The sequence below is a fragment of the Leucopleurus acutus genome (genome assembly GCF_964270905.1).
Source record: "Leucopleurus acutus genome assembly, chromosome: 6".
In the NCBI taxonomy this organism is placed as follows: domain Eukaryota; kingdom Metazoa; phylum Chordata; class Mammalia; order Artiodactyla; family Delphinidae; genus Leucopleurus; species Leucopleurus acutus.
This window is the reverse complement of record NC_139149.1, coordinates 17,045,117-17,072,822: the sequence shown is the minus strand read 5'-3', so window position 1 is coordinate 17,072,822 and position 27,706 is coordinate 17,045,117. Positions and strand designations below refer to the sequence as shown.

At 35.4% G+C, this 27,706-nt stretch overlaps 1 protein-coding gene across 5 annotated transcripts in view; it reads left to right on the top strand.

The window, feature by feature from the left end:
• Window positions 1-27,706, top strand: part of DPP10 (dipeptidyl peptidase like 10) — a gene marked incomplete at both ends in the record, with an annotated part of 1,304,794 nt that overhangs the window by 782,100 nt on the left and 494,988 nt on the right. The gene's annotated exons all lie outside the window — the stretch shown is intronic.

Below are 27,706 nucleotides of genomic sequence, written 5' to 3'. Positions count from 1 at the left end.
GCTATAAATTTATAACTTCAGTTCCTGCCCCAGTTTTGTTATTTACAAGCCCCTTAAACATGCTGAATTTATTTCCTCATGTACAACATTTGATTAACAAAAGCTCTCTTTCACAGAGTCATTCAGTCAACTAATTATGGTGGCTAATTATACAAATTGCAATATCAGGTGTTCCAATATGGTACTTTGTGACATATACCATCTTGGTAAAAACGTTGGCTTTGCAATGTATAGATTCCCAAAAATATAGTTTGTAGTTGTTATTTCACATATGAAGAGATTGAGAAAGAGATTAAGGGAGTCAGGAGAGAGGAAACCGAAGAGGAGACTTTAAAAAAAAAAAAGAAAGAAAAAATTTATCTTATAAGAGGTGACTTATCCATCGTTCTCTCAGGAACTGTCTCTTAACAGCGTCATTTGCACATCTGCAGTACAGTGTAATTGAGCAATGTGATGGCTGTGAGTTGCTGCCGATTGCCAAGAATCTTTGTTAAAGGAAGATGAGCTTATGTTCAGCATAGTGTTTCACTTAAACGGAGGAATTTTGACATAATTCTTAAAAAAATGAATGACATGGCTTCACTGCTTCTATTGCTGAGTATCAGCCAGATGGAAGAAATTAGTATCATAGAATATCTATGTGTTTCTCTTGAGCTTTCTTCCATCTGGTTCTAGTATCCTTGTCCCAGTGATTCAGTTTCTCAGGTTTTCTTGTTAACTCTCTGAGGCCATAGTGATACCTTGGTGTCTTTGGGAGTTTGGTATAACAAAGATCTTGGTCACTCAGTAAATTAAACCACCTCTACCCAACCCTTACCAAGTTGCCCCAGTAATAAAAACAGAGGATAGTTGCATTCATTTTGTCATGCACTTATTCATTTATTAAAAGAAGGGTTTAAGCAAGATACACCTTGGTTTGAGTTACGGCTCTCACAGAACTAGTTTTGTGAAGTTGGCTAATAATTTCACCTTGTCTTCATGCATCTGTATTATGGATGCAACTCACAGTGCCAACTTTACAGTGTTGTTACCGACCCGGGTTCTTGGCCTCTTTAATCAATAGAAATTGATAAGAGGCCAGACAAGAAATTCAGGCAAGGCTTTATTGGGGCCCCTGCTGTATCGGGGGGAGCGAGAACAAACAACAGGTTTCCTTGCTCGCTCCCTGAGGGGGGGCGAGCTGGATCCTTATGTGGAGTGAGGGTAGGGGTGTGTCCAGGGGTCAGGCTGGAGGGGGGGCCTTAGGTGGTTTGCCTACCCCTTTGGTGGTGTTGTGTGCAGGAGGCATGCACAGTACCCTCCTTTTGCTCCTGGCTCTTCAGAAGTGACAGTTGGGATTTTTTTTGGTATTTTTGTATCTTGTTGTCCATAATTTGCCCCAACTGGGAATGCACGCAGTTATTTTTAGTCCTTTATAGTTCCTTTGTATTTTGTTGCTCAAGAAGACGTCTGTCCAGGTGCAAGCGCTGCAGCAAAGTGTCCCAGGTCCCAGCCTGTCTCAGTGTTACTATGAAGGATAAATGAGATAATAAAATTGAGGTGTTTAGTACAGTCTGTAGAACTGCTGCTGTCATTCCTCTTATTATTTTTATTATTAAGTACTTATTGACCACCAGACACAACGCCAAACACTGTGTTGCATGAGGGAGATTTCTAAGAAAAAGTATAAAGTCTTTCAGGAATATAGATCTTCTGTGATTTCAATTTTAAATTATGGCAGGTGGAAAAATACTAAATATTTAATCTGGCATCAGTCTTTCAGTGGTCTGTTCATTCATTTATTCATACATCAATAGATAATTATGGAGTACAACTTTCTAGGTACTATCATAGTTGGCCTCACTATCTCCTGCTTTATATCTATCACTTCCAATCTCCTCCTTCCCCAGCTACACAAGCACACAACAACCACATATCCCAGCCCAAAGAGTTAATTTCATATGAAAGTAATCACACACAAATGGAAGTGCAATTATTATTTAGATTTATAATTTAGTGCTTGTTTTACATACCACATGTTCATATGTCTTTAGATTTCACTGTTATTTTTGGCAGGGATGTTATGAAATGAAAAATAAAAGTCAGTATGCTGGAGTGGAAAAAGTATTGTTACAGAAAACAAACAACTTGTGTTCTACACTCTCTGTTTGTAAACTCAGTGTCACCAGGGGTTGGAAGATGATATAAATTGATGAAGTGGACATAGGTAATGATGCTGGTTTAGGAATTTGCTTGAGTTATGAACGAGCAAATACCAGCCTGGCTACATGGCCTCCATGGTGGGCTCAAACCAAACAGCAGAGTAAAATATAAGCTCAGAAGACTTACAGTTTGTGGCCTGAGTCCTAAGCCTAGAAGTACTCTTAGAAGTTATCTAGTCTTGCCTCCCTCGTTAGACAGGAAAAAAAAAAATAGAACTGAGTTTGTTTAACCTCTGGTTCTGAGGGCTAGAATGTGCATCGAGACCATTAGTGTGGCCTTTTGATTTAGCACATGTGTGCCTGTCTGTGGTCAGACTCTGGTGCTCTGATTACACGGAGCCTTCCTCTTCTTACCCTCAGCAGTGCTAGAATAGACCCGCAAGGGAAAACCTCCAACTGAGGGAATAACATGCAACAACCCCCTCTAATCTTTCCTTTGTTCACAAGTATGTCTCCAAGGCCCAGCCTTCTAGGTAAAGCCAGTCAGACGGATGGAAACTTTCAACCAGGAAGGGGAATCCATGACAGGAAGGGAAACTTCTGATTCTGAAATTACTCAGCAAGATACTTGACCTTTTAGGATAAAGAGCTGACTCTAGAACAATCCTTCCAGTAAGTGTTGGGGTCAGAAATTCAACACCTTTATAGCTACAGTATGTCCCCTACATACGGACCTTCAAGTTGCAAACTTTCAAAGATTCGAATATGCATGCATTCACATGTCTAATCACGTAAGTTAGTTCACGTGTCCGGCGTACATTGCCATGTGCAGCTTGCCCTCTGTCTCCTACTGCTGATGACCCTTCAGCTCTACCATCTCCCACCTCCTCTCCCTCCTCCTGTCAGTAACTCTTCTTGCCTGTTCACGCGATGCCAGCCCCTGGATGCCAGCTGTTGTACTGTACTACTGTACTTTTCAAGGTACTGTACTGTAAGATTAAAAATGTTTTCTTTATTTTTTGTGTTTGTTTTTTATGTATTATTAGTGTGAAAAGTATTATAAACCTATTACATTATAGTACTACATAGCCGATATGTTTAGTTGGGTACCTGGGCTAACTTTGTTGGACTTACGAACAAATTGGACTTATGAATGTGCTCTTGGGACAAAACTCGTTTGTATGTAGGGGATTTACAGCATACGACCTTGGATAAATCACTTACCTCCTTTGACCCCAAGTGTTTTGTTGAAGAAAAGGGCATCTTTGGTTTGCCAGAAACTGAAGTGATTTCTTGAAGTTCATTACAGCTCTGATATCTATGACCTAATAAGACAACAACAGCAATAATGGTGGCTTGCTTAGTAACAAATATAGCAACAGACTAAATCTGGTGAGCTCTCTCACTAAGCCCCTTCTACCTTGAAAATATATTTAATTTTTTGGAGGAGGGTGGGTGACGGAGAAAGCATACAAGGAGTTATCTAGTCTAAGAAATGATTTAGAAACTGTTTTGCTCAAAATAGCATCACATTTTGCAGGTAAGTGCTAAGGAATGCAAGCCTATAACCAGAGAAACACATGTTCATTGTAATTTTGGTTTGATTGCAAATTTTATTACAGAAGTAATTTGACACAGGTGTCTTAATTTCCAAGGTTGTCAGCAACTTCTGTGCCTTGTGAAAAGAAGTCCTAATTATTTTTGAAGAGTAGGTTAACAATTCAAGTATTTCTTTAATAAGTAACTATTTCTGAAAGAAAATTTTCTTTTCAGATAAAAGGGCACTTATTCGGATGTATTGATCCAGCCCACATATTTTTTGTTGTTTGTATTTAAGTCATTTAAAGAAAAAAGTGTATCCACATTTATTTTCAGAATAGGTAACAATAAGATCAATAATTATACTCTACAGGGCTTCCCTGGTGGCGCAGTGGTTGAGAGTCTGCCTGCCTATGCAGGGGACACAGGTTCGTGCCCCGGTCCGGGAATATCCCACATGCCACGGAGCGGCTGGGCCCGTGAGCCATGGCCACTGAGCCTGCGCATCCGGAGCCTGTGCTCCGCAACAGGAGAGGCCATAACAGTGAGAGGCCCGAGTACTGCAAAAAAAAAAAAAAAAAAAAATTATACTCTACAAATATATGGGTGTACATTCATGCTTAAAGCTCTGGAAACCAGTTTCAGGTAGCTATGCATTTACTCCGCAGTCTCATATTTATATTTAATATGCAGAATGACAGTGAACATGGTTAGGAAACATTTCACACAGAATACAGTTATCCATTTTGACTTGTTTGGAAAATAGAGAAGCGTATTTTATGAGTTAGAATGTATTTGGTAGAGGATATTCATCAAGCTCTTAAGTTTGATTGCCATGTTGAAATAACCACCTATGGACTGCGTATATTCCACCAGTACTTCAGCAGCAGTGGCCTGTTGCCCTTTGATTAATGTCTGTAATCAGTCAGTGTCAAAACAAAGTCTTCAGGTTAATTTACTCTCATGGTTGACTAAAGACAACATTGTAAGGCACTGAAATTGTGTCTTCATCATTAGCTCTAGCTCTTGCTTTTAGGCAATTTTTTTATTCCTTTAGTGCCTTCTGTAGGTGAGCATTTGGGTTGATCGTCACAGTTTTATCAGAGTATAAAAGAAGTCAAGCACTCAGGTATAAGATACCAGAACTCTGCTTGATCTCAGTTAAACAATAATTTAATAAGGATTGTCCACTTCCACTATATAAATGTCTGTATTTTCCCTTGGAGATGTATCGCTAATAGTAAGACGTTTACAGTAGATTCAGATTCCATTTTGGAAAATAATTTACAGAGGTTGAGATTGCCACTGTGATGTTGATGATTAGTTAAATCTTTAATGTCAGATGAGGATTTGATCCATGAAGTTAGGCTCACATAGTTCATTTGAGCCAAAATTTAGAACCAAGGAAATAGAGAGAACCTGAGAAATTTGTGCAATCCTATCCTGAAAAATAAACAGAACAAAAACTGAAAGTTAACATTTAAGGATGTGTGCCTTTCTTTGAAGAAATACCAATTTACAGATATTTTCCAAAGGGAGTGAACAATCATCTTATTTATTTCTCATAACACATAAATTTAAAGAAAGTAGAGTAGTTTTCTAGATAATACGTCTAAGGCCAGCAGAATTGGGATGACTTTAGGTACCTAGTTTGTGGACAGTGTACAGCAGATAGAGTGATTAAATTGACCTTCGTATCAGTCTGACTTGAATTCATCACTTTGCCTTGGTATGTGCCTGCAAATATGACATTGAGGCAAAGAATTCTCTCTTAACTATTGTCTTAGACACCAGATTTATTATTTATTTAACATCTTTATTGGAGTATAATTGCTTTACAATGTTGTGTTAGTTTCTGCTGTATAACAAAGTGAATCAGCTATAGGCATACGTATATCATCCCCATATGCCCTCCCTCTTGTGTCTCCCTCCCAGCCTCCGTATCCCACCCCTCTAGGTGGTAGCAAAGCACCAAGCTGATCTCCCTGTGCTATGCAGCTGCTTCCCACTAGCTATCCAGTTTACATTCGGTAGTGTATATATGTCAGTGTTACTCTCTCACTTCGTCCCAGCTTACCTTTCCCCCTCTCCGTGTCCTCAAGTCCATTGTCAACGTCTGTGTCTTTATTCCTGTCCTGCCTCTAGGTTCATCAGAATCATTTTTAAAGAATTTTTTTTAGATTCCATATATATGTGTTAGCATACAGTATTTGTTTTTCTCTTTCAGATTTACTTCACTCTGTATGACAGACTCTAGGTCCACCCACTTTAAGATAAATAACTCAATTTCAATTCTTTTTATGGCTGAGTAATATTCCACTGTATACATGTGCCACATCTTCTTTATCCATCCATCTGTCGATGGATACTTAGGTTGCTTCCATGTCCTGGCTGTTGTAAATAGAGCTGCAATGAACAATGTGGTACATGAGTCTTTTTGAATTATGGTTTTCTCAGGGTGTATGCCCAGTAGTGGGATTGCTGGGTCGTATTGTAGTTCTGTTTTTAGTTTTTTAAGGAACCTCCATACTGTTCTCCATAGTGGCTGTATCAATTTACATTCCCACCAACAGTGCAAGAGGGTTCCCTTTTCTCCACACCCTCCCCAGGATTTATTGTTTGTAGATTTTTTGATGATGGCCATTCTGACCAGTGTGAGGTGATAACTCATTGTAGTTTAGGTTTGCATTTCTCTAACGATTAGTGATGTTGAGCATCCTTTCATGTGTTTGTTGGCAATCTGTATATCTTCTTTGGAGAAATGTCTATTTAGGTCTTCTGCCCATTTGTGGATTGGGTTGCTTGTTTTTTTGATATTGAGCTGCTTGTTTTGCTTGTATATTTTGGAGATTAATCCTTTATCAGTTGTTTTGTTTGCAAATAGTTTCTCCCATTCTGAAGGTTGTCTTTTCGTCTTCTTTATGGTTTCCTTTGCTGTGCAAAAGCTTTTAAGTTTCATTAGGTCCCATTTGTTTTTTTTTTTTTTATTTTCATTTCTCTAGGAAGTGGGTCCCAAAGGATCTTGCTGTGATTCATGTCATAGAGGGTTCTGCCTATGTTTTCCTCTAAGAGTTTTATAGTGTTTGGCCTTACATTTAGGTCTTTAATCCATTTTGAGTTTATTTTTGTGTATGGTGTTAGGAAGTGTTCTAATTACATTCTTTTTTTTTTTCTAATTTCATTCATTTACATGTAGCTGTCCAGTTTTCCCAGCACCACTTATTGAAGAGGCTATCTTTCCTCCATTGTATACTCTTACCTCCTTTATCAAAGATAAGGTGACCATATGTGCATGGGTTTATATCTGGGCTTTCTATCGTGCTCCCTTGATCTGTTTTTGTGCCAGTACCATACTGTCTTGTTTACTGTAGCTTTTTAGTATAGTCTGAAGTCCAGGAGCCTGATTACTACAGCTCCGTTTTTCTTTCTCAAGATTGCTTTGGCTATTTGGGGTCTTTTCTGTTTCCATATAAATTGTGAACTTTTTTGTTCTAGTTCTGTGAAAAATGCCAGTGGTAGTTTGATAGGGATTGCATTGACTCTGTAGATTGCTTTGGGTAGTAGAGTCATTTTCACAATGTTGATTCTTCCAATCCAAGAACATGGTATATCTCTCCATCTGTTTGTATCATCTTTAATTTCTTTCTTCAGTGTCTTATAGTTTCCTGCATACAGGTCTTTTGTCTCCTTAGGTAGGTTTATTCCTAGGTATTTAATTCTTTTTGTTGCAGTGGTAAATGGGAGTGTTTCCTTAATTTCTCTTTCAGATTTTTCATCATTAGTGTATAGGAATGCCAGAGATTTCTGTGCATTAATTTTGCATCCTGCTACTCTACCAAATTCATTGATTAGCTCTAGTAGTTTTCTGGTAGCATCTTTAGGATTTTCTATGTATAGTATCATGTCGTTTGCAAACAGTGACAGCTTTACTTCTTCTTTTCCAATTTGGATTCCTTTTATTTCTTTTTCTTCTCTGATTGCTGTGGTTCCAAAACTATGTTGAATAATAGCAGTGAGAGTGGGCAACCTTGTCTTGTTCCTGATCTTAGAGGAAATGGTTTCACTTTTTCACCATTGAGAGTGATGTTGGCTGTGAGTTTGTCATGTATGGCCTTTATTATGTTGAGGTAAGTTCCCTCTATGCCTATTTTCTGGAGAGTTTTTATCATAAATGGATGTTGAATTTTGTTGAAAGCTTTCTCTGCATCTATTGAGATTATCATATGGTTTTTATCCTTCAATTTGTTAATATGGTGTATCACATTGATTGATTTGCATATATTGAAGAATCTTTGCATTCCTGGGATAAACCCCATTTGAACATGGTATATGATCCTTTTAATGTGCTGTTGGATTCTGTTTGCTAGTATTTTGTTGAGGATTTTTGCATCTGTGTTCATCAGAGATATTAGCCTGTATTTTCTTTTTCTGTGACATCTTTGTCTGGTTTTGGTATCAGGGTGATGGTGGCCTCGTAGAATGAGTTTGGGAGTGTTCCTTCCTCTGCTGTATTTTGGAAGTGTTTGAGAAGGGCAGGTGTTACCTCTTCTCTAAATGTTTGATAGAATTCTTCTGTGAAGCCATCTGGTCCTGGGCTGTTGTTTGTTGTAAGATTTTAAATCACACTTTCAGTTTGAATGCTTGTGATTGGTTTGTTTATATTTTCTATTTCTTCCTGGTTCATTCATTGAAGGTTGTGCTTTTCTAAGAATTTGTCCATTTCTTCCAGGTTGTCCATTTTGTTGGCATATAGTTGCCTGTAGTAATCTCTACGATCCTTTTTTTTTCTGCAGTGTCAGTTGTTACATCTCCTTTTTCATTTCTAATTCTATAGATTTGAGTCTTCTCCCTTTTTTTCTTGATGAGTCTGGCTAATGTTTTATCAATTTTGTTTGTCTTCTCCAAGAATCAGCTTTTAATTTTATTGATCCTTGCTATCATTTCGTTCATTTCTTTTTCATTTATTTCTGATCTGATCTCTATGTTTTCTTTCCTTCTGCGAACTTTGGGAATTTTTTTGTTCTTCTTTCTCTAATTGCTTTAGGTGTTAACGTTGAGTTGTTTAGTTGAGATTTTTCTTGTTTCTTGATGTAGGATTGTATTGCTATAAACTTCCCTCTTACAACTGCTTTTGCTGCATACCATAGGTTTGTTTCTAGGTATTTTTTGGTTTCCTCTTTGATTTCTTCAGTGATCTCTTGGTTATTTAGTAGTGTATTTTTTAGCCTCCATGTGTTTGTAATTATAAATTTTTTTTCCTGTAATTGATATCTAGTCTCATAGCATTGTGGTTGGAAAAGACACTTTTCAGTTTTGTTAAATTAACCAAGTCTTGATTTGTGACCAAAATATGGTCTATCCTGGGGAATGTTTTTTGAGCTCTTGAGAAGAAAGTGTATTCTGTAGTTTTTGGATGGAATGTCTTGTAAATATCAATTAAGTCCATCTTGTTTAATGTGTCACTTAAAGCTTATGTTTGCTTATTTATTTTCATTTTGGATGATGTGTCCATTGGTGAAAGTGGGGTGTTAAAGTCCCCTACTGTGATTGTATTACTGTCGATTTCCCCTTTTATGGCTGTTAGCATTTGCCTTATGTATTGAGGTACTCCTATGTTGGGTGCATAAATATTTACAATTGTTATATCTTCTTCTTGGACTGATCCCTTAATCATTAGGTAGTGTCCTTCTTTGTCTCTTGTAATAGTCTTTATTTTAAAGTCTATTTTTTCTGATATGAGAATTGCTACTCCAGCTTTCTTTTGATTTCCATTTGCATGGAATATCTTTCTTCATCCTGTCAATTTCAGTCTGTATGTGTCCCTAGGTCTGAAATGGGTCTCTTGTATACAGCATATATATAGGTCCTGTTTTCGTGTTCATTCAGCCAGTCTGTGTCTTTTGGTTGGAGCATTTAATCCATTTACATTTAAGGTAATTATCAATATGTATCAATATGTATGTTCCTATTACCATTTCCTTAATTGTTTTGGCGTTTTTTTGTTTGTCTTTTCTTTCTCTTGTGTTTCCTGCCTATAGAAGTTCCTTTAGCATTTGTTGTAATGCTGGTTTCGTGGTGCTGAATTCTCTTAACTTTTGCTTTTCTCTGAAGGTTTTAATTTCTCCATCAAATCTGAATGAGAATCTTGCTGGGTAGAGTAATCTTGGCTGTGGGTTTTTCCCTTTCATCACTTTAAATATGTCCTGTCACTCCCTTCTGGCTTGCAGAGTTTCTGCTGAAAAATGAGCTGTTAACCTTGTGGGGATTCCCTTGTATGTTATTTGTTGCTTTTCCCTTGCTGCTTTTAACATTTTTTATTTGTATGTAAATTTTGATAGTTTGATTAATATGTGGTTCGGCGTGTTTCTCTTTGGGTTTTTCTTGTATTAAACTCTCTGGGCTTTCTGGACTTGATTGACTATTTCCTTTCCCATGTTAGGGAAGTTTTCGACTATAATCTCTCCAAATATTTTTTTGGACCCTTTCTTTTTCTCTTCCTCTTCTGGGACCCCTGTAATTCAAATGTTGGTGCATTTAATGTTGTCCCAGAGGTCTCTGAGACTGTCCTCAATTCTTTACATTCTTTTTTCTTTATTCTGCACCCTGGCAGTTATTTCTACCATTTTATCTTCCAGGTCACTTATCCGTTCTTCTGCCTCTGTTATTCTGCTATTGATTCCTTCTAGAGTATTTTTAATTTCAGTAATTGTGTTTTTCATCACTGTTTGTTTGCTCTTTAGTTCTTCTAGATCCCTGTTAACTGTTTCTTGTATTTATTTTCTCCATTTTGTTTCTGAGATTTTGGATCATCTTTACTATCATTACTCTGAATTCTTTTTCAGGTAGGTTGCCTATTTCTTCTTCATTTATTTGGTCTTGTAGGTTTTTTACCTTGCTGCTTATTCTATAACATATCTTTTGTTGTTTAATTTTTTTATTTTTGATGGGTGGTGCTTTATTCCTGTCTTACTGGTTGTTTGTCCTGAGACGTCCAGCACTGGAGTTTGCAGGCAGTTCCATAGAGCTGGGTCTTGGTGCTGAGATGAGGACCTCCAGGAGAGCTCACTGAGATTAATCTTCCCTGGTGTCTGAGGTTCTCTGTAATTCCACCAGTTTGGACTCAGAGCTCCCATCACAGGAGCTTGGGCCCGACCTCTGGCCTGGGAACCAACATGTTGTGAGCTTCATGGTACGGTTAAAAAAAAAAAAAAAGAAAGAAAACAAAAAAGGAGCAGTATAATATCAAAGAATAAAAACCAAAATGAAATTAGAAAGATAAAAAATATATTAGAAAAAATAAAACTATAATTGAAACAACCGGTCACTGGGGGTACCTGCCATCCCCTTAGGTGTCCGTTGTCCCCCACCGTTGCCTGGTATGTGCCCTAGTTTTGAGAAGATGCAAATTCCGCGTCCTCCTAATATGCCATCTTGACTCCCCCCCCACATTTTTTAAAGGAATGTTTTGACCCTTTGAAATGAGGCTTTAAAAATATTAATCTGTCCCTATTTATAAAAAAGATAATTTTCTAGAAAACAGTTGATAAAATTAAGTGCTTTATTGGACAGGTGACAGCTGATTTTTTATTGTTATGCAAAAACTCAAAATGAATTTATTCTGATTACTATTATATTCTGAGAAAATAATAGCTCCTGGTTATAGTTAGTTAAAATGTCGTGTTATATTATGTTGCAAGCAATGTCTTGGCAGCTCTAATTTAAAACGTGTCATTTAAGTATCTGACCTGTGTTTTAAAATATCAAAGCAGCGACTAAAATATCCCATTATGCTTTTATGAGGGAGAAATAATGTTTTACATATTTTGAAATTTGCATTACTCACTTATAAACATCAACATCCACCAAGATGCAAATCGTATATTTTATTTTGTTGAATTAAAAAGAGATATATGTTGTATTGATAGGCATAAGCTAAATTGTCTCTGATTGTTTTTCCAAGAACAGCACAGATGAACACATTTTAATATGGTATTACCCAGGCATAATCAGGCTGCCAAAGAGAAAACAATGACAGATTCTAACAGTTTCCCCCCAGATAAAATGGACTGTGGTTGCTTTTCTAATAGATTTATCTCTTATGTTAAATGAAAAATAATTTTCTCTGTCACTAATAAAGTCAGAGTAGTTATATTTTTTGTCTTTGCTTTATAGTTGCATTTCTATTTTTAAGTCAGATATGATTTCCTTATTTATTTTCATCTTTTTGTATTGTCCAATCAGATAAATAAGGGATTTAGTTTACCTTATAATGTGTTCATTTTTATAAGAGTCAGAAGAGAATCTGTTTTAATAAGTAACATTTATTTATTATCTGCTTGTTACATTCCAGGTATTACACTGAGTGCTTTAAATGTACTACTTTATTTACCATCGCACCACTAACATGAAATAGATACTATTAATTTATTCATATTCTACATTATTTGGCTGAGTGTTACAAGTTACAGTAAATTGCCTGTCACACAGTTAGAATATGGGGAAGCTGGGTCCCTATCCCAGGCCATTTTGGCTCTAGCACCCGTCTTAACCTTTGAAATAAATGTTAAGTTAAGCTCTATACTGTACCTATGCAAAGTATGGGCAAGAAACATTTGAGAAAAAAAAAAAGAGAGAGAGAGAGAGCAAAATGAACTGTGCTTTTATTCTGAGCCTTGATTTTTCTTTTAAATGAGTGAATTAATTCTGTATATTTCCAAAAGGGAATGCAAAGCAAAGAAGGAATTAAGCTGGGGTGGTCAATGGGTAGTTAGGGAAGAAGTGACAGAAGTAGGTGACTGGAAAAAGTATACATGTAAATTCTTTCAGCTATCATATTGTTTTCTAAAACTTCAAACACTCATGATAAAATGTAAGTGAACCTGTTCTTTTGTAAACCACAGTGTATCAAAACTATTTACTTGTCACTGTACAATTTTAAATATGTTGTCATATTTTTTATTTGCCTTCTTTTAAAAGAAATACTTGCTTTAGGAGTATGAGAGCCTGGGGAAAATTGGGGGATCAGAATAGCCTGGTCTTTGAGAAGGAAAGTTTCCTTAAGTGAGGGTGTTGTATCCAATTGCCCCTCCTCCTGGAAAAAAAATTAGCATACATTAGCCCCCTGTGTTTGTGATAGGGGATATTTTAATATGCAATTATTTGCCAGGGACTTTTTAACATCCAGTTCCTTGGCTTTGAAGTGTAACTGAAGCCACCTCATTCCAGAATTCATTTATTAGGTATGAGAAGATACAATATCTGTAAAAAGGAATTACCCTTAAGTTAAACAGTATTTTAAACTAAATAATATCCCACTCTCTGCCTTTGCTCTGCAAAATGAAAATTTATCTTGGAACAATTTCAGTGTTTGTTCATTGTTTTGGGTTATTTTTTCACACTCTTTTCTCTTGGTCTAAGATTGTTCAATTGAATGTAAGTTCCAACTGAGAAAACTCTCTAGAAAAACTGGAATCAGTGAAGCTAGACTTGGGAAACATCCTTCCTTAAATGGAAAATTGTGCCTTAAATCTGTGCATAATGATTTGACTTTTGCATGGGATGTAGAACACCTCTGATCCTATACTCACAGCCTACCCTGTTTTTTCCTGGAGAAACACCAGCAATTATGCAATATGAGGGAAACAAGGCCAATAAACTTACTTTTTTATATGGGTTATACCATATGGGTAATGCCATGTACCATAAAATGTTCCACTTTGAAGTGAACAGTTCAGTGGCATTTAGTATGTTCACAATGTGTGTAACCACCAACTCTATATAGTTCCAAAACATGTTATCACTCCAAAAGGAAACCTGTGCCCATTAAGAAGTTACTCCCCATTTTCCACTTGCCCCAGCTCCTGGCAGCCAGCAGTCTAGCTCTGTCTCTACCAGTTTACCTATTCTGAATATTTCATACAAATGGGATCAAACAATATGTGACCTTTTTAGTTTGACTTCTTTCACTTAACATAATGTTTTAGAAGTTCATCCACGTTTTCGCATATCAGCATTTCATTCCCTTTTATGGCTGAATAGTAGTCCATTGTTTGTATGTATCACAATTTATTTATCCATTCATTGATTCATCCATCCATCCATCCATCCAATCACTGATGGAAATTTGGAATGTTTTCACCTTTGGGCTATTGGGAATAGAGCTGCTATGTACTTGTGTACATGCATTGTTTTTTTTTTGAGTTCTTGTTTTCAATTTTTTGATGAGTATGTCCAAGAATAGAATTATGGGGCTATGTGCTAATTCATGTTTAACTTTTTGAGAAATTACCAGACTATTTTCCACAGCAACTACACCATCTTACATTTCCAACAGCAATATATACATTTTCGAGTTTCTCCACACCCTCATCAACACTTGTTATTTTACATTTATTTTATGATTGTCATCCAAGAGGTTTGAAGTGACATCTCATTTGGTTTTAATATGCATTTCCCGAATGATGAGTGTTGTTGAGCATCTTCTCGTATGCTTATTGGCCGTTTGTGTATCTTCGTTTAAGAATGGTCTATTCAAGTTTTTTGCACATGTTTTAATTGGGTTGTTTGATTTATTGTTGTTGAGTTGTAGTTCTGTATTCTGGATATTAGTCTCTTGCTAGATATATGATTTGCAAATATTTTCTTCTATTCTGTAGGTTGTCTTCACTTTTTTGACACTGTCCTTTGATGCACAAAACTTCTTAATTTTTATGAAGTCCAGCTTATCTTTTTTGGTATTGTATCTAAGAATCCATTGCTAAATCCAGAGGCATGAAGATTTACCTTTATGTTTTTTAAAGAGGTTTATGGTTTTAGCTCATAGCATTAGGGCAGTGAATGATTTTGAGTTAATTTTTGTGTATGGTGTAAGGTGAGGAGTCCAACTTCATTTTTTGCATACATTTCACCTAGAAACATTTGTTGAAGAGACTGTTCTTTACCCATTGAATGTTTTTTTTTCCTCCCTTGTTGATTATCATTTATCATAGATAATATTGGCTTATTTGAGGACTTGCAGTTGTGTATAACCTTATGCCAGTATCACGCCACTGTTTTGATTACTGTAGCTTTGTAGTAAATTTTGAAATTAGAAAATGTGAGTGCTCCAACTTTGTTTTCTTTTTTAGTTTTTAATTTTTTCCTATTCAGGACCTTTTACAATTCCATATAAATTTGAGGATTGTCTTTTCCATTTCTGCAAAAAATAAAAAGGTAGTTGGGATTTTGATATTGATTGTATTGAATCTGTGGATCACTTTGGGTAATATTGCCATCTTAGAAATATTCTTTCAATCATTAAACACTAGTTGTCTTTCCATTTATTTATATCTTTAATTTCTTTCAGCAATGTTTTATAGTTTTAAATGTAAATTCTTTACCTCCTTGGTTAAATTTATTCCTAAGTATTTCATTCTTCTGAATGTGATTGTAGCTAGAATTAATTCCTTAATATCTTTTTTTTGATTGCTTATTGCTGGCATATAGAAATACAACTAATTTTTGAGTGTTGATAAACACTTAAAACCCTTTATTCTAAATTTACTTATTAGCTGTAGAAGATTGTTGTAGATTCTTCAGGTTTTCTCCATATAGAAGACAATGGCATGTGTAAATAGAGATAGTTTTACATCTTCATTTCCAAGTTGGCTGTCTTTTATTTATTTTTCTTCCCTGGCTAGAATTCTGGTTAGAATTTCTAGTATAATTTTTGTATAGCAATGGTGAAAGTGGACATCATTGTCTTGTTCTTGATCACAGAACAACATCTTTCAGTCTTTCATCACTGACTACCACCTCAGCTGTGGGTTTTTCATAAAGACCTTATTTCATGTTGAGGAAGTTTCTTTTCATTCCTAGTTTTAAAATGTTTCTGAAAGAAAGAGTGATGGATTTTGTCAAATGCTTTTTATCATGAATTGAGATGATCATGTGTTTTTCCTCTTCTTTTCTATGAATGTGGTGTATTACATTGGTTACCTCTTTTTTTTTTTTTTTTTTTTTTGGTCAGGTTACCCTTAAATTCCTGGAATAATCCTCTTTGTTAATAGTTCATAATCCTCTTGATATGCTGGAGAATTTGGTTGGCCAATTAAAAGAAGTCATTCTGCCATTTGCTACTAGTATTTCATTGAGGGTTTTTGCATATATATTCATAAAGAATCTTAACATTTTTTTCATGTGTTCTCTTTGGATTTGGATCAGAATAGTCTAACCTTATAAAATGAGTTATTAAGTATTCCTTCCTCTTCTAGCTTTTGGAAGAGTTTGAGAAAAATTGGAGCTAATTCTTCTTTAAATGTTTGGTAGAATTTACAAGTGAAGTCATCTGTTCCTGCATTTTTCATTTTTGGGAGGTTTTTGTTTATAGATTCAATCTTCTTACTAGTAATTGGTCTGTTCAGATTTTTTATTTCTTCTTGAGTCAGTTTGGTAGTTTACATGTTTCTAGAAATGTGTCCATTTTATCTAAGTTATCTAATTTGTTAGCATACAGTTGTTCAAAGTATTCTCTCATGATTCTTTTAATTTCTATAAAATTTTAGCAATGCTCCCAGTTTCATAACCGACTTATTATCTGCATCTTCTTTCTTTTTTATCTTAGTCAACTTAAGTAAAATTTGGTCAATTGTTTTGATGTTTTCAAAGAAAAAACTTTTGATTTTATTGATTCTTTCTACTGGTTTTCTATTCTCTAATTTCATTTATCATCACTCTAATATTTATTACTTTCTTCTACTAGATTTCAGTTAATTTCCTCTTCTTTTTTCTACTTATTTACATGTAAAGTTAGGTTATTGATTTGAGATCTTTATTTTTTAGTGGAGGTATTTATCTCTTTTAGTAATGCCTTTACTGAATCCTATCAGTTTTGGTATGTTGTATTTTCATTTTCATTTGTCCCAAAGTATTTCCTAATTTCCTTTGTGATTTCTTCTCTGAAATACTGCTTGTTAAAAGTGTCTTGTTTAACATCCTCATACAGGTGAATTTTCCAGTTTTATTTCTGTTATTGATTTTTACTTTCATTCCATCTCATTCAGAGAGCATATTTTGAATAATTTCAATATTTTTAAATTTATTGAAACTTGTTTGGTGGCCTAACATATGGTCTATCCTGGAGACTGTTCCATGTAGTTGAAAAGAATGTATCCTGCTGTTGTTGGATGTAGTGATATATGGATAAATAGATAGATATAGAGAGATATTGATATTGATGCATTGATTAGTTGATCAATATTGATATATCGACTTTGGAAAGTCAGTATCCTGTGTGATGTGTAGTCTCTGAAGTCTCTGTTCCTTTAGTTTATGTACAGGTCACATTTTTACAAAGATTTCCTTGAATGTTAGGATTCAAGAGGTGGGGAGGGGCAGGGAGGATAAAAAAAGGAAAAAAAAGTAGAATGTTTTTAAAAAGAGGGGACCAAAAAACCCTCTCATTCTTTTCAAATTAGTACTGTGCTGGGACACTGATTCAGATCATCTGCAATTCTGTCTTAGCCTTCACTTCCTGCTTGTACTGAGCCTAAAGTTTAGCCAGAGGTGAAAACTTAGGGTCTTTTCAGATCTTTTTTGAGCATGCATACTGCTCTGGGCATGCATGTGCCTTTCCAAATGTTCCAATATATGTAGGCATTTTGAATGCCTAATTTCCCAAAGAAACTCTTTTCCAGCTTTGCCTCCCAGCTTTGGGTTCCCTATATTATGTCTTAACTCTGTCTTTTTCCCCATGTAGCTGTGGCTCATTCATTTGCTTTATGATGTTTTTGAGGAATACCCATTGCTTTTCTGCCCTGATTGTTCTGGATCAGGTGTAACAAAAATAAGTGCCTTGTGTCAGTTAAAACAGTTTAGAGCAGGCAAACACAACTCTTTGAGAATAAGATCTACTTTGCTCCCTCTAGAACCAGGACCATACTACAAATGCAGGCTGCTGACTCAAAGATTACCACCAAGACAGTGAGGGGATGGGGGTAATGGCAAATAAAAATTCCACAAGCCTTCCTGTTATTTTTAAATTGCCTTTTTCTTGATTCAGTGTTTGCTTGTCTTTTGTAAACATTTGACTGTTTTCCAGAGTTCTGACAGTTTATTCTGACAATTTTTCTTGTGTTTTTTTTTTTTTTTTTGATGTTACTGTGGGAAAACAGTCTCTTGGAGCAATCTACTCCTTTGTGTTCATTGATATCACTCTAATAACAGACTTTACTGATCCAATTTATATGCAACTGGCTTCTGTGATTTGTGACCAACCTGAGTTGTTATATTTAAAACCATCAAGCCTAGGTTTTCTATCTTTACCATTTACACTGTTTCCTCCATTTATTGTATGATGCATAATAGTTTATGCTATCAGTACAAACCGAGTTTTCACTAAATATTGACCAGTGACAAATTTATCTACTTATTCACTCTTGTATTAAAAATTAGAGAATGTCAGAGAAATATTTCATGAAGTTCTTGATGATGAACGTAACAATAACATAATGTAGTATGATCATTAAATCTGATGTTATTACCAAATCGAGAAGAGAGTCCACATCTGTAGAGACCTAGAATAATACTTACTATAACCTTAGCAGTTTGAAATGAGGGTAAAATAAACTTAATAAAATACACAATGAAGTATACACAGGAGAGCTTAGTGTGGGGAACTCTAACAAATCATTGAGGACACAAAAGTGCTTTTGGGCATTTGAATTATACCTATAAATATTTTCTGGATTAGAAATTAAAAATTAATTTCTCAGGCTTTTTATAAAATATCTGTTAATTCATTTAATATGGCAAAATAAAACTATTACATGTAAATATACATAATATACAATGAAAAATCGTTACCTTTTCAAAAATTGGTGAGAAGAATGTCATTATTTTATGTTTTTGCAAATATTTAATGTCTGCTCAATAGAAGACTGCAGGATTCTCATATGTACTCCTGTGTCAATTCTTTTGGAGTCAGTTGCTTTGGTTGAAGCATATGAAGGAATTCTGGCCTCATAAATATATGTAGTTAGAAACGGAGGGAGTTTTTTAATAGCTTTTTCACATAATTGTAGATGTTCTTCCTTGATACTTCTTGAGAACTTGATAAATGGTAGATCCTCAATGGTTAGCTGCATTGTGAAACCTGAAACCATATCCGTAAAATATCAGTACTCTGCTTTTAAAATCTATTGGTCCATCTAGCACTTTAAAAGGATCTTTTACCTATGCACGATTCTGTAACATTATGCATTGGTCATTTGGAAAATATTAGTTCAGTGAGTTATACAGATCTTCCAAATGTTGGTAGAGTTTATTACACAATATTAAGAAAAAACAGTTAATATCACTGATGGTATAACTAGAAAAATCTCACTAGAAGAGTATTGGGAAGTAGTCAAACTCAAGATAGAGAACACAAGTTTTGAAAACTTCAATTTTTTTTTGAAAGCTTGAATTTTATAGTTTGTAACAAACAATTGTGTTTTTAAAATTGTTTATGTATTATTTTTTAACAGTTATGATTTTTAAGTGAGAGGCTCGTTTTATTTATTTTGAAGAAAACATTTGCCAGATCCTTAAATCTAAATAATCATAGTTTGTTATTCATTTTTTCCACTAAAAATGGTGTTCCAGGAAAAAAGCTGTTAGTTCAGTTCATAACTTAAGCAATTGCCCACATGCATTTCTTTGGAACAAGTACCATGTCGATATGCAGGGGAAGTGCTTTTTGGGCAGCAGAGGGGAGGAGGTATAAGTCCCCTTTCACCACACAAATATTAAAAAGATATCAAGGGTGGAGACTGAATACAATGGACAGTTTTTAGAACTGTGTTGAGGAAATTCTTAACTGGAATAGGATTTTTCAAGCATTTTTTGAGCATTTATAAGACTAAAGAACAGAATGACTATCATATAGTTTTATGCCACAGTATTGACTCTCAGTGAGGTGCCTGTAGTTGCATCCACTTTTGGTTTTGCTTCCAGGAGTGGGAATTCCAACCCAGTGTAAAAGGAAGATGTGCCTTAGTATTACTATGAATATAATTTTGACTTTTAGGACTGCTTCCATAGTTGCCCACAGATTATGCTCTGCAGTGCTCTCCTGTAGAGTAGTAGAGATATGGAACAAAAATTTGCTCATGGTAATGTGATTGAAATAAAAAGTATGCCTGAGGGAGGAGCTCAAACTTGTTTATATAAGAGCTCATAGGCCCAAAGTAGAGCTATAATACATTAGGGTATAAAGAAGACATCATTCTAGCATGTGTGTGTGTGTGTGTGTGTGTGTGTGTGTGTAAGGTGTGTGTTATGTGTATCAGTCTGTAATTTGCCTTTTCTTCTCACAATGTGAAAGTCCTTTGTGCAAGTACATTTCTCACATTTAGGTTTTCTACTCAAATTCAGAAGATTTAATTTGGAAAAAGTCTCAGAAAGAAGATTGAATGTGATTAGCACTTTGAATAATTGACTAATTTGACTAACTAAACCTATGAGTAAATCCTAAAGCTCTTGATTTACTTATTCAAGAGATGACAAGTTTGAAGTAAAATTTAATAAGTCCTTCAGAACCTGAAAGTACATTCCTTATTTTGATGAGCACTTAAGAGTCTCTGCTGAAAATAAGGAGAACTCGTACAGAATATAACAGAAATTAGGGCATCTTACAGATGCAAGCTACTTTATGGACCTTTGTGTGTGTTTGGGGAGGGGTACATCCAATAAAATTCTGTATGAAGAAACCAAACATGTCAACAGCAGAGCTGTTCTGGTTGAAGAGTTTTAACCACATAATTCCCATCTACCCCTCTCCTTTCTCTGTCCTAAGAGAGCTTTAGAGTCTCTAGAACACAGCCAGCCACAGTGTAATTTAGTCCAACCCTTTCTCTTTACAAATGAGGAAACTTACTCCTGAATAGATGGAGAGAACTAGCCAAGGGCCTATGCACTAGTTAAGGGTTTAACTAGGATTAAAATATGAACTCCTAGCTCTGATTACTGTTATTTCAGCATTAGTGCTTGTCCCTGTTTGAGAATAGGCAGTGGGAGTATAAGTTCATAACTGTATGTGGGGAAACTTTGAGAAGATGAATGGATCGTAGAAGGCAAACTTCTTGTAATCTGTATTTCAGTATTTTGTATTCAGTGTACATTCCCTAGAAATTCTCCCCATGTATGGTGAAAAAAAAGGACAGAGTTGGGAGAGGGAAGAAAGTGACAGTTAAATAAATATATAATACCTTATTTGCCAGCCGTCCTCTTCATTCCATTCAGTACAGACCCAGCTGTAGTTACAATTTAGTAACTTTCCACATAGCTGAATTTTTAAATGACTTTTTATAATTAAAATGTGGCTTTCTATATGAACGCTACATGCTGGAAATATACTTGAGAAAGAGAGAACATTCATTGGAAGATAATCTGATTTAGGAAGTAAATTTAATTTGAAGGGTATATATAATTTAGACTTTATAAGATACAGGGTTAATCTGAGTCACAAGTGGTTCTAGGTGATAGAATTGACGAAGATAAGGAATTGACTGGCCTTTTATTCAAGAAACTTAGCTGTTGCCACAACAAGATATTGGAGTAGGAAAAGGCAAAAGAAAGAGATAAAGGAAGGAAACTCCTGGCATACCAAGAGGAACAAAGGTAATTTTCTGGGACTATAAAACAGATGGTACACAGTGCACTAATTCCCTTTGTGCTTTTGCTTGAGTGGATGAATTGGTGTTCAGAATACTAAGTGACAAGCTGCTTCATTGACAAGACTGATTTATAATTTATTTGTGTGATCCATATATTTGACCTTACAAATTCAAAATAGCCAAATACTCTTCTTTCAAAAAGAGACTTCTGAGTGAATTTTACATTTCACTAACTTTTCCTACTAAAACATGCAACTCAATACGGTACTTCTGGTAGGGTACATCCAAGAACATAATGGAAATATTTGGGCTGAAGGGAACTATGAAAGAAACAAAAACTCCAAAGAAAGGGAAAACATTTTGTTTTGTGACTTTGAAATTTTAAAATTCAAATTTGCTTTATATTGACCTATACATTTTAACATTTTAGTAATAATAATGACAATGGCTAACATTAAATAAGCTGAGTACTTTGCCTAATGATTTCCATATATTTCTTCATTTATAAATAGAAAAGAAAAGAGATGTAACTTGTACCAGGGCATACCTTGTAATTTTCTTCTGTTTCAGTGATATGTATTTTTATTCCTCAATTTTACATTCCAAACTATGTGTAGCTCCTTAACTGGAAATAGTAACCCTTTGTTCATTTTCTAGGTGATAAATCAGAAAACATTAAAAAGAACTTGGTATATTATATCTGATCTCAAATGACATAAATTTTGACAATATTCAGTCTGCTGTATTGTATTTCAGCATCCTAGTGAAAGAAAAGAATGGGAAAATGATGGAAAAAAGAAAGGAATTAGTGCTTTAGCTGTTAAGTAGTAAAACAAAACTTTAAAGTCTGACTAGGAAATGTACAATCAGCAAATATTTTGAAAAGATCTGGAATTTGGCTGTGACTGTTATGGTTTGCATTCTATATTTTCATATATACAGTTATATAAGGCAGGGTGGCGGGGGTGTTACCCTTTCTATGAACTTTGAAAAATCAATAATGTTTTAAAATGGAAATGCGGGCTTCCCTGGTGGGGCAGTGGTTGAGAGTCCGCCTGCCGATGCAAGGGACATGGGTTCGTGCCCCAGTCCGGGAAGATCCCACATGCCACGGACCGGCTGGGCCCATGAGCCATGGCCACTGAGCCTGCGCGTCCGGAGCCTGTGCTCCGCAATGGGAGCAGCCACAACAGTGAGAGGCCCGCGTACCGCAAAAAAATAAAAAAAATAAATAATAAATAAAATGGAAATGCACTAGAAGAGTAGCCTGTAGTGACACTAAACATGGGCAGTGAGAATAACCTTTAAGAATAGAGATTTAAATGTAGCTTTGGGAAATAAAGGTGGTGGTACATTGGACGTCCAGAGAAAAGAGAGAATCAAATGAGCAGAAAGAGGAAATAGCCTTGTTCTTCTTGTGAGAATTCTGAATAACTACCTGATTAGATTTTTCTTTTCATTACTGTTTTAACAGGAAATTATTTCAAATAAGATTTAAATTAAAAGAAATATTTCTGAACCTCTGATGTCAAGAGTAAACCAGATAAAAAGTAACACAGTTTCAGTAAAGAGAAACCAAGTACTGAAAGTCACAGATTAGTTTTCCTTCAGTTCATTACTGAAGAATTTTCTTTTCTCTTCTAAGATTGTGTGGCCAACTTATTTCAAAAGGCCATTTAAAAGCAAGATTGGATTTTTGGAAGAAAGCACAGAAATACCAATAGAAGTCTATGATCTTGAATGATAGACTAGAACAGAGAAGAGAACATGGAGAGAATTATTTAATGTCAATTCTATTTCTACACTCCTGTTGCCAAAGTTGAATGTTTTAGCTAAGATTGTATATCTTGTACAATTAAAAAAATAATTACTCTGTTTCCAGTTTTTTAAATACTTGGGATCATTGTTATACTGTGCATCTCATTGGATCCATGTGCTATTATTCATAATTATAACCATAATCATAGGATACTATTTGGTTAACAAATATTTAGCCTTTCAATAGAAACTGTCGACAAGCCTCTTAGATAGCCTCATCCACCAAAGGGCAGACGGCAGAAGCAAGAAGAACTACAGTCCTGCAGCCTGTGGAACAAATACCACATTCACAGAAAGATAGACAAGATGAAAAGGCAGAAGATTATGTACCAGATGAAGGAACAAGATAAAACCCCAGAAAAACAACTAAATGAAGTGGAGATAGGAAACATTCCAGAAAAAGAATTCAGCATAATGATAGTGAAGAAGATCCAGGACCTCGGAAAAAGAATGGAGGCAAAGATCGAGAAGATGCAAGATATGTTTAACAAAGCCCTAGAAGAATTAAGAAACAAACACCTAGAAGAATTAAAGAGCAAACAAATAGAGATGAACAATACAATAACGGAAATGAAAAATACACTAGAAGGAATCAATAGCAGAATAACTGAGGCAGAAGAACCGATGCGTGACCTGGAAGATAGGATGGTAGAATTCACTGCCGCAGAATAGAATAAAGAAAAAAGAATGAAAAGAAATGAAGACAGCCTAAGAGACCTCTGAGACAACATTAAATGCACCAACATTCGCATTACAGGGGTCCCAGAAGGAGAAGAGAGAGAGAAAGGACCTCAGAAAATATTTGAAGAGATTATAGTCGAAAACTTCCCTAACATGGGAAAGGAAATAGCCACCCAAGTCCAGGAAGTGCAGAGAGTTCCAGGCAGGATAAACCCAAGGAGAAACACACCGAGACACATAGTAATCAAACTGACAAAAATTAAAGACAAAGAAAAATTATTGACAAATGACAAATAACATACAAGGGAACTCCCATGAGTTTAACAGCTGATTTCTCAGCAGAAACTCTACAAGCCAGAAGGGAGTGGCATGATATACTTAAAGTGATGAAAGGGAAGAACCTACAACCAAGATTACTCTACCTGGCAAGGATCTCATTCAGATTCGTCGGAGAAATCAAAAGCTTTACAGACAAGCAAAAGCTAAGAGAATTCAGCACCACCAAACCAGCTCTACAACAAATGCTAAAGGAACTTCTCTAAGTGGGAAACAGAAGAGAAGAAAAGGACCTACAAAAACAAACCCATAACAATTAAGAAAATGGTAATAGGAACATACATATCGATAATTACCTTAAACGCGAATGGATTAAATGCTCCTACCAAAAGACACAGGCTCGCTGAATGGATACAAAAACAAGACCCATATATATGCTGTCTACAAGGGATCCACTTCAGACCTAGGGACACATACAGACTGAAAGTGAGGGGATGGAAAAAGATATTCCATGCAAATGAAAATCAAAAGAAAGCTGGAGTAGCAATACTCATATCAGATAAGATAGACTTTAAAATAAGGAATGTTACAAGACACAAGGAAGGACACTACATGATGATCAAGGGATCAATCCAAGAAGAAGATATAACAATTATAAATATATATGCACCCAACGTAGGAGCACCTCAATACATAAGGCAGCTGCTAACAGCTATAACAGAGGAAATCAACAGTAACACAATAATAGTGGGGGACTTTAACACCTCACTTACACCAATGGACAGACCATCCCAAGAGAAAATTAATAAGGAAACACAAGCTTTAAATGACACAATAGACCAGATAGATTTAATTGATATTTCTAGGACATTCCATCCAAAAACAGCAGATTACACTTTCTTCTCAAGTGCACACAGAACATTCTCCAGGATAGATCACATCTTGGGTCACAAATCATGCCTCAGTAAATTTAAGAAAATTGAAATCATATCAAGCATCTCTTCTGACCACAATACTATGAGATTAGAAGTCAATTACAGGGGAAAAAAAACTTAAAAAACACAAACACATGGAGGCTAAACAACACATTACTAAATAACCAAGAGATTCACTGAGGAAATCAAAGAGGAAATCAGAAAGTACCTAGAGACAAATTACAATGAAAACACAATGATCCAAAACCTATGGGATGCAGCAAAAGTAGTTCTAAGAGGGAAATTTATAGCAATACAAGTCTACCTCAAGAAATAATGAAAATCTCAAATAAACAATCTAACCTTCCACCTAAAAAACTAGAGAAAGAAGAACAAACAAAACCCAAAGTTAGTAGAAGGAAAGGAATCATAAAGATCAGAGCAGAAATAAATGAAATAGAAACAAAGAAAACAATAGCAAAGATCAATAAAACTAAAAGCTGGTTCTTTGAGAAGGTAAACAAAATTGATAACCCGTTAGCCAGACTCATCAAGAAAAAGAGGGAAAGGACTCAAATCAATAAAATTAGAAATGAAAAAGGAGAAGTTACAACAGACACCACAGAAATACAAAGCATCCTAAGAGACTACTGCAAGCAACTCTATGCCAATAAAATGGACAAGCTGGAAGAAATGAACAAATTCTTAGAAAGGTGTAACCTTCCAAGACTGAACCAGGAAGAAATAAAAAATATGAACAGACCAATCACAAGTAATGAAATTGAAACTGTGATTAAAAATCTTCCCACACACAAAAGTCCAGGACCAGATGTCTTCACAGGTGAATTCTATCAAACATTTAGAGAAGAGCTAACACCCATCCTTCTCAAACTCTTCCAAAAAATTGTAGCGGAAGGAACACTCCCAAACTCATTCTATGAGGCCGTCATCACCCTGATACCAAAACCAGACAAACATACTACAAAAAAAGAAAATTACAGACCAATATCACTGATGAATATAGATGCAAAAATCCTCAATAAAATACTAGCAAACAGAATCCAACAACACATTAAAAGGATCATACACCATGATCAAGTGGGATTTATCCCATGGATGCAAGGATTCTTCAATATATGCAAATGAATCAATGTGATACACCATATTAACAAATTGAAGAATGAAAACCATATGATCATCTCAGTAGATACAGAAAAAGCTTTTGACAAAATTCGACACCCATTTATGATAAAAACTCTCCAGAAAGTGGACATAGAGGGAACCTACCTCAACATAATAAAGGCCATATATGACAAACCCACAGCAAACATCATTAAAAAAAAAGAAATAGCAATTATCAACATATATTAGGTTTTCAGACTTTCACACATGTATCCACACTTATATATATGTACATGTGCACACACATCAAAAGGTATCTCATATTTAGTTACAAAATAACTAGAGATGATGTGTTACCCAGTACCTTACTTGTGAAGGATAAAGTCTATGAGACACAGTCCAGTGTTTGAGACTCAGTGCTTCCACTTCTGGGGGCACATGTTGATCCCTGATCAGGGAGCTAAGATCCCACAGGCCGTGAAGAGCGGCCAAAAAAAAATTAAGTAATATTTTGTTGATACTAGGAATAGGTGTTGATTTCAGAATTTCTTCCTCTGAAGATTTGTAAGAAAGGAGCTTTACATGAGGAATCATCTCTTAAAATTATTTACAATCTAATACCAATTTCCTTCTTAAGCTACCTTCTCAGTGTTCGATGTGAGTGATTGGGATGAAGAAATGGTGCCCAGGAATCTCTGTTTGCTAAGTGTGGCTGTAGAGTCAAAATGGAGAGAAAATTGTTAAAATCTATGAAATATAAGATTTCTTCAAATGGTTCTAACATAAATTAAGTTCCTGAGAAATCAGGTTGCAGCTGGGTTATAAATGTTTGCTGATGAGGTGTGATAGGTGATGCTACTAATGTTAATACTAAATAGAGTGCAACAATGAGCAGAGGGTAAATTTGGAGTTTCAGGCTGAAATTTTATAGACAATTTCTTGAAGAAAACAAACAAAAAGCTCCACTATTTCATGAATGCTGTGACACTGCTCTATGTGAGAAAATAGAAAGACTGTGGCAATGGTACCTTCATGAGCAGGTTGGAGCAGAATGGGATGGCAATAAAGTCTGGAGAGGGTACAGGAGGAGTTGAATTTCAACTAGGAGGAGGATTATTGTGGCTAAAAGGAAATAAGAATATTCTTAAAATATCATTTATAAAATTGTACATTTAAAAAAAAACTAATTAACACAATATTATAGAGAACGAGAAAAGAAAACTTATTTTGAGAGACAGTAGAGCTTAATAAGTCAGAGAGATGTAGGTTCCAATTTCAGTCCTGCCTCTTACTAACCATGTGAACTTTGTCAAAATCTTTAGGTTTGCTGAGCCTAAGTTTCCCCTCCAAATGGATATCCCAATAGGGCTTGGGGAGGGGCATTTGGAAAAGGGATGATTGATTACAAAGGATGAACACCCCAAAAGACTATGATGAGATGTGGAGATAAAAGGAGCTAGGGGATAAAAAAAACCAGCCTCCAAGGCTATTAAAACAGAAGCTTAATTATTCATCATATGTAGAGGAAGAAGTCTCTTTTCTAGGACTGAAAAATTCAAGAGACCTCAGGGATAGTGCCTGG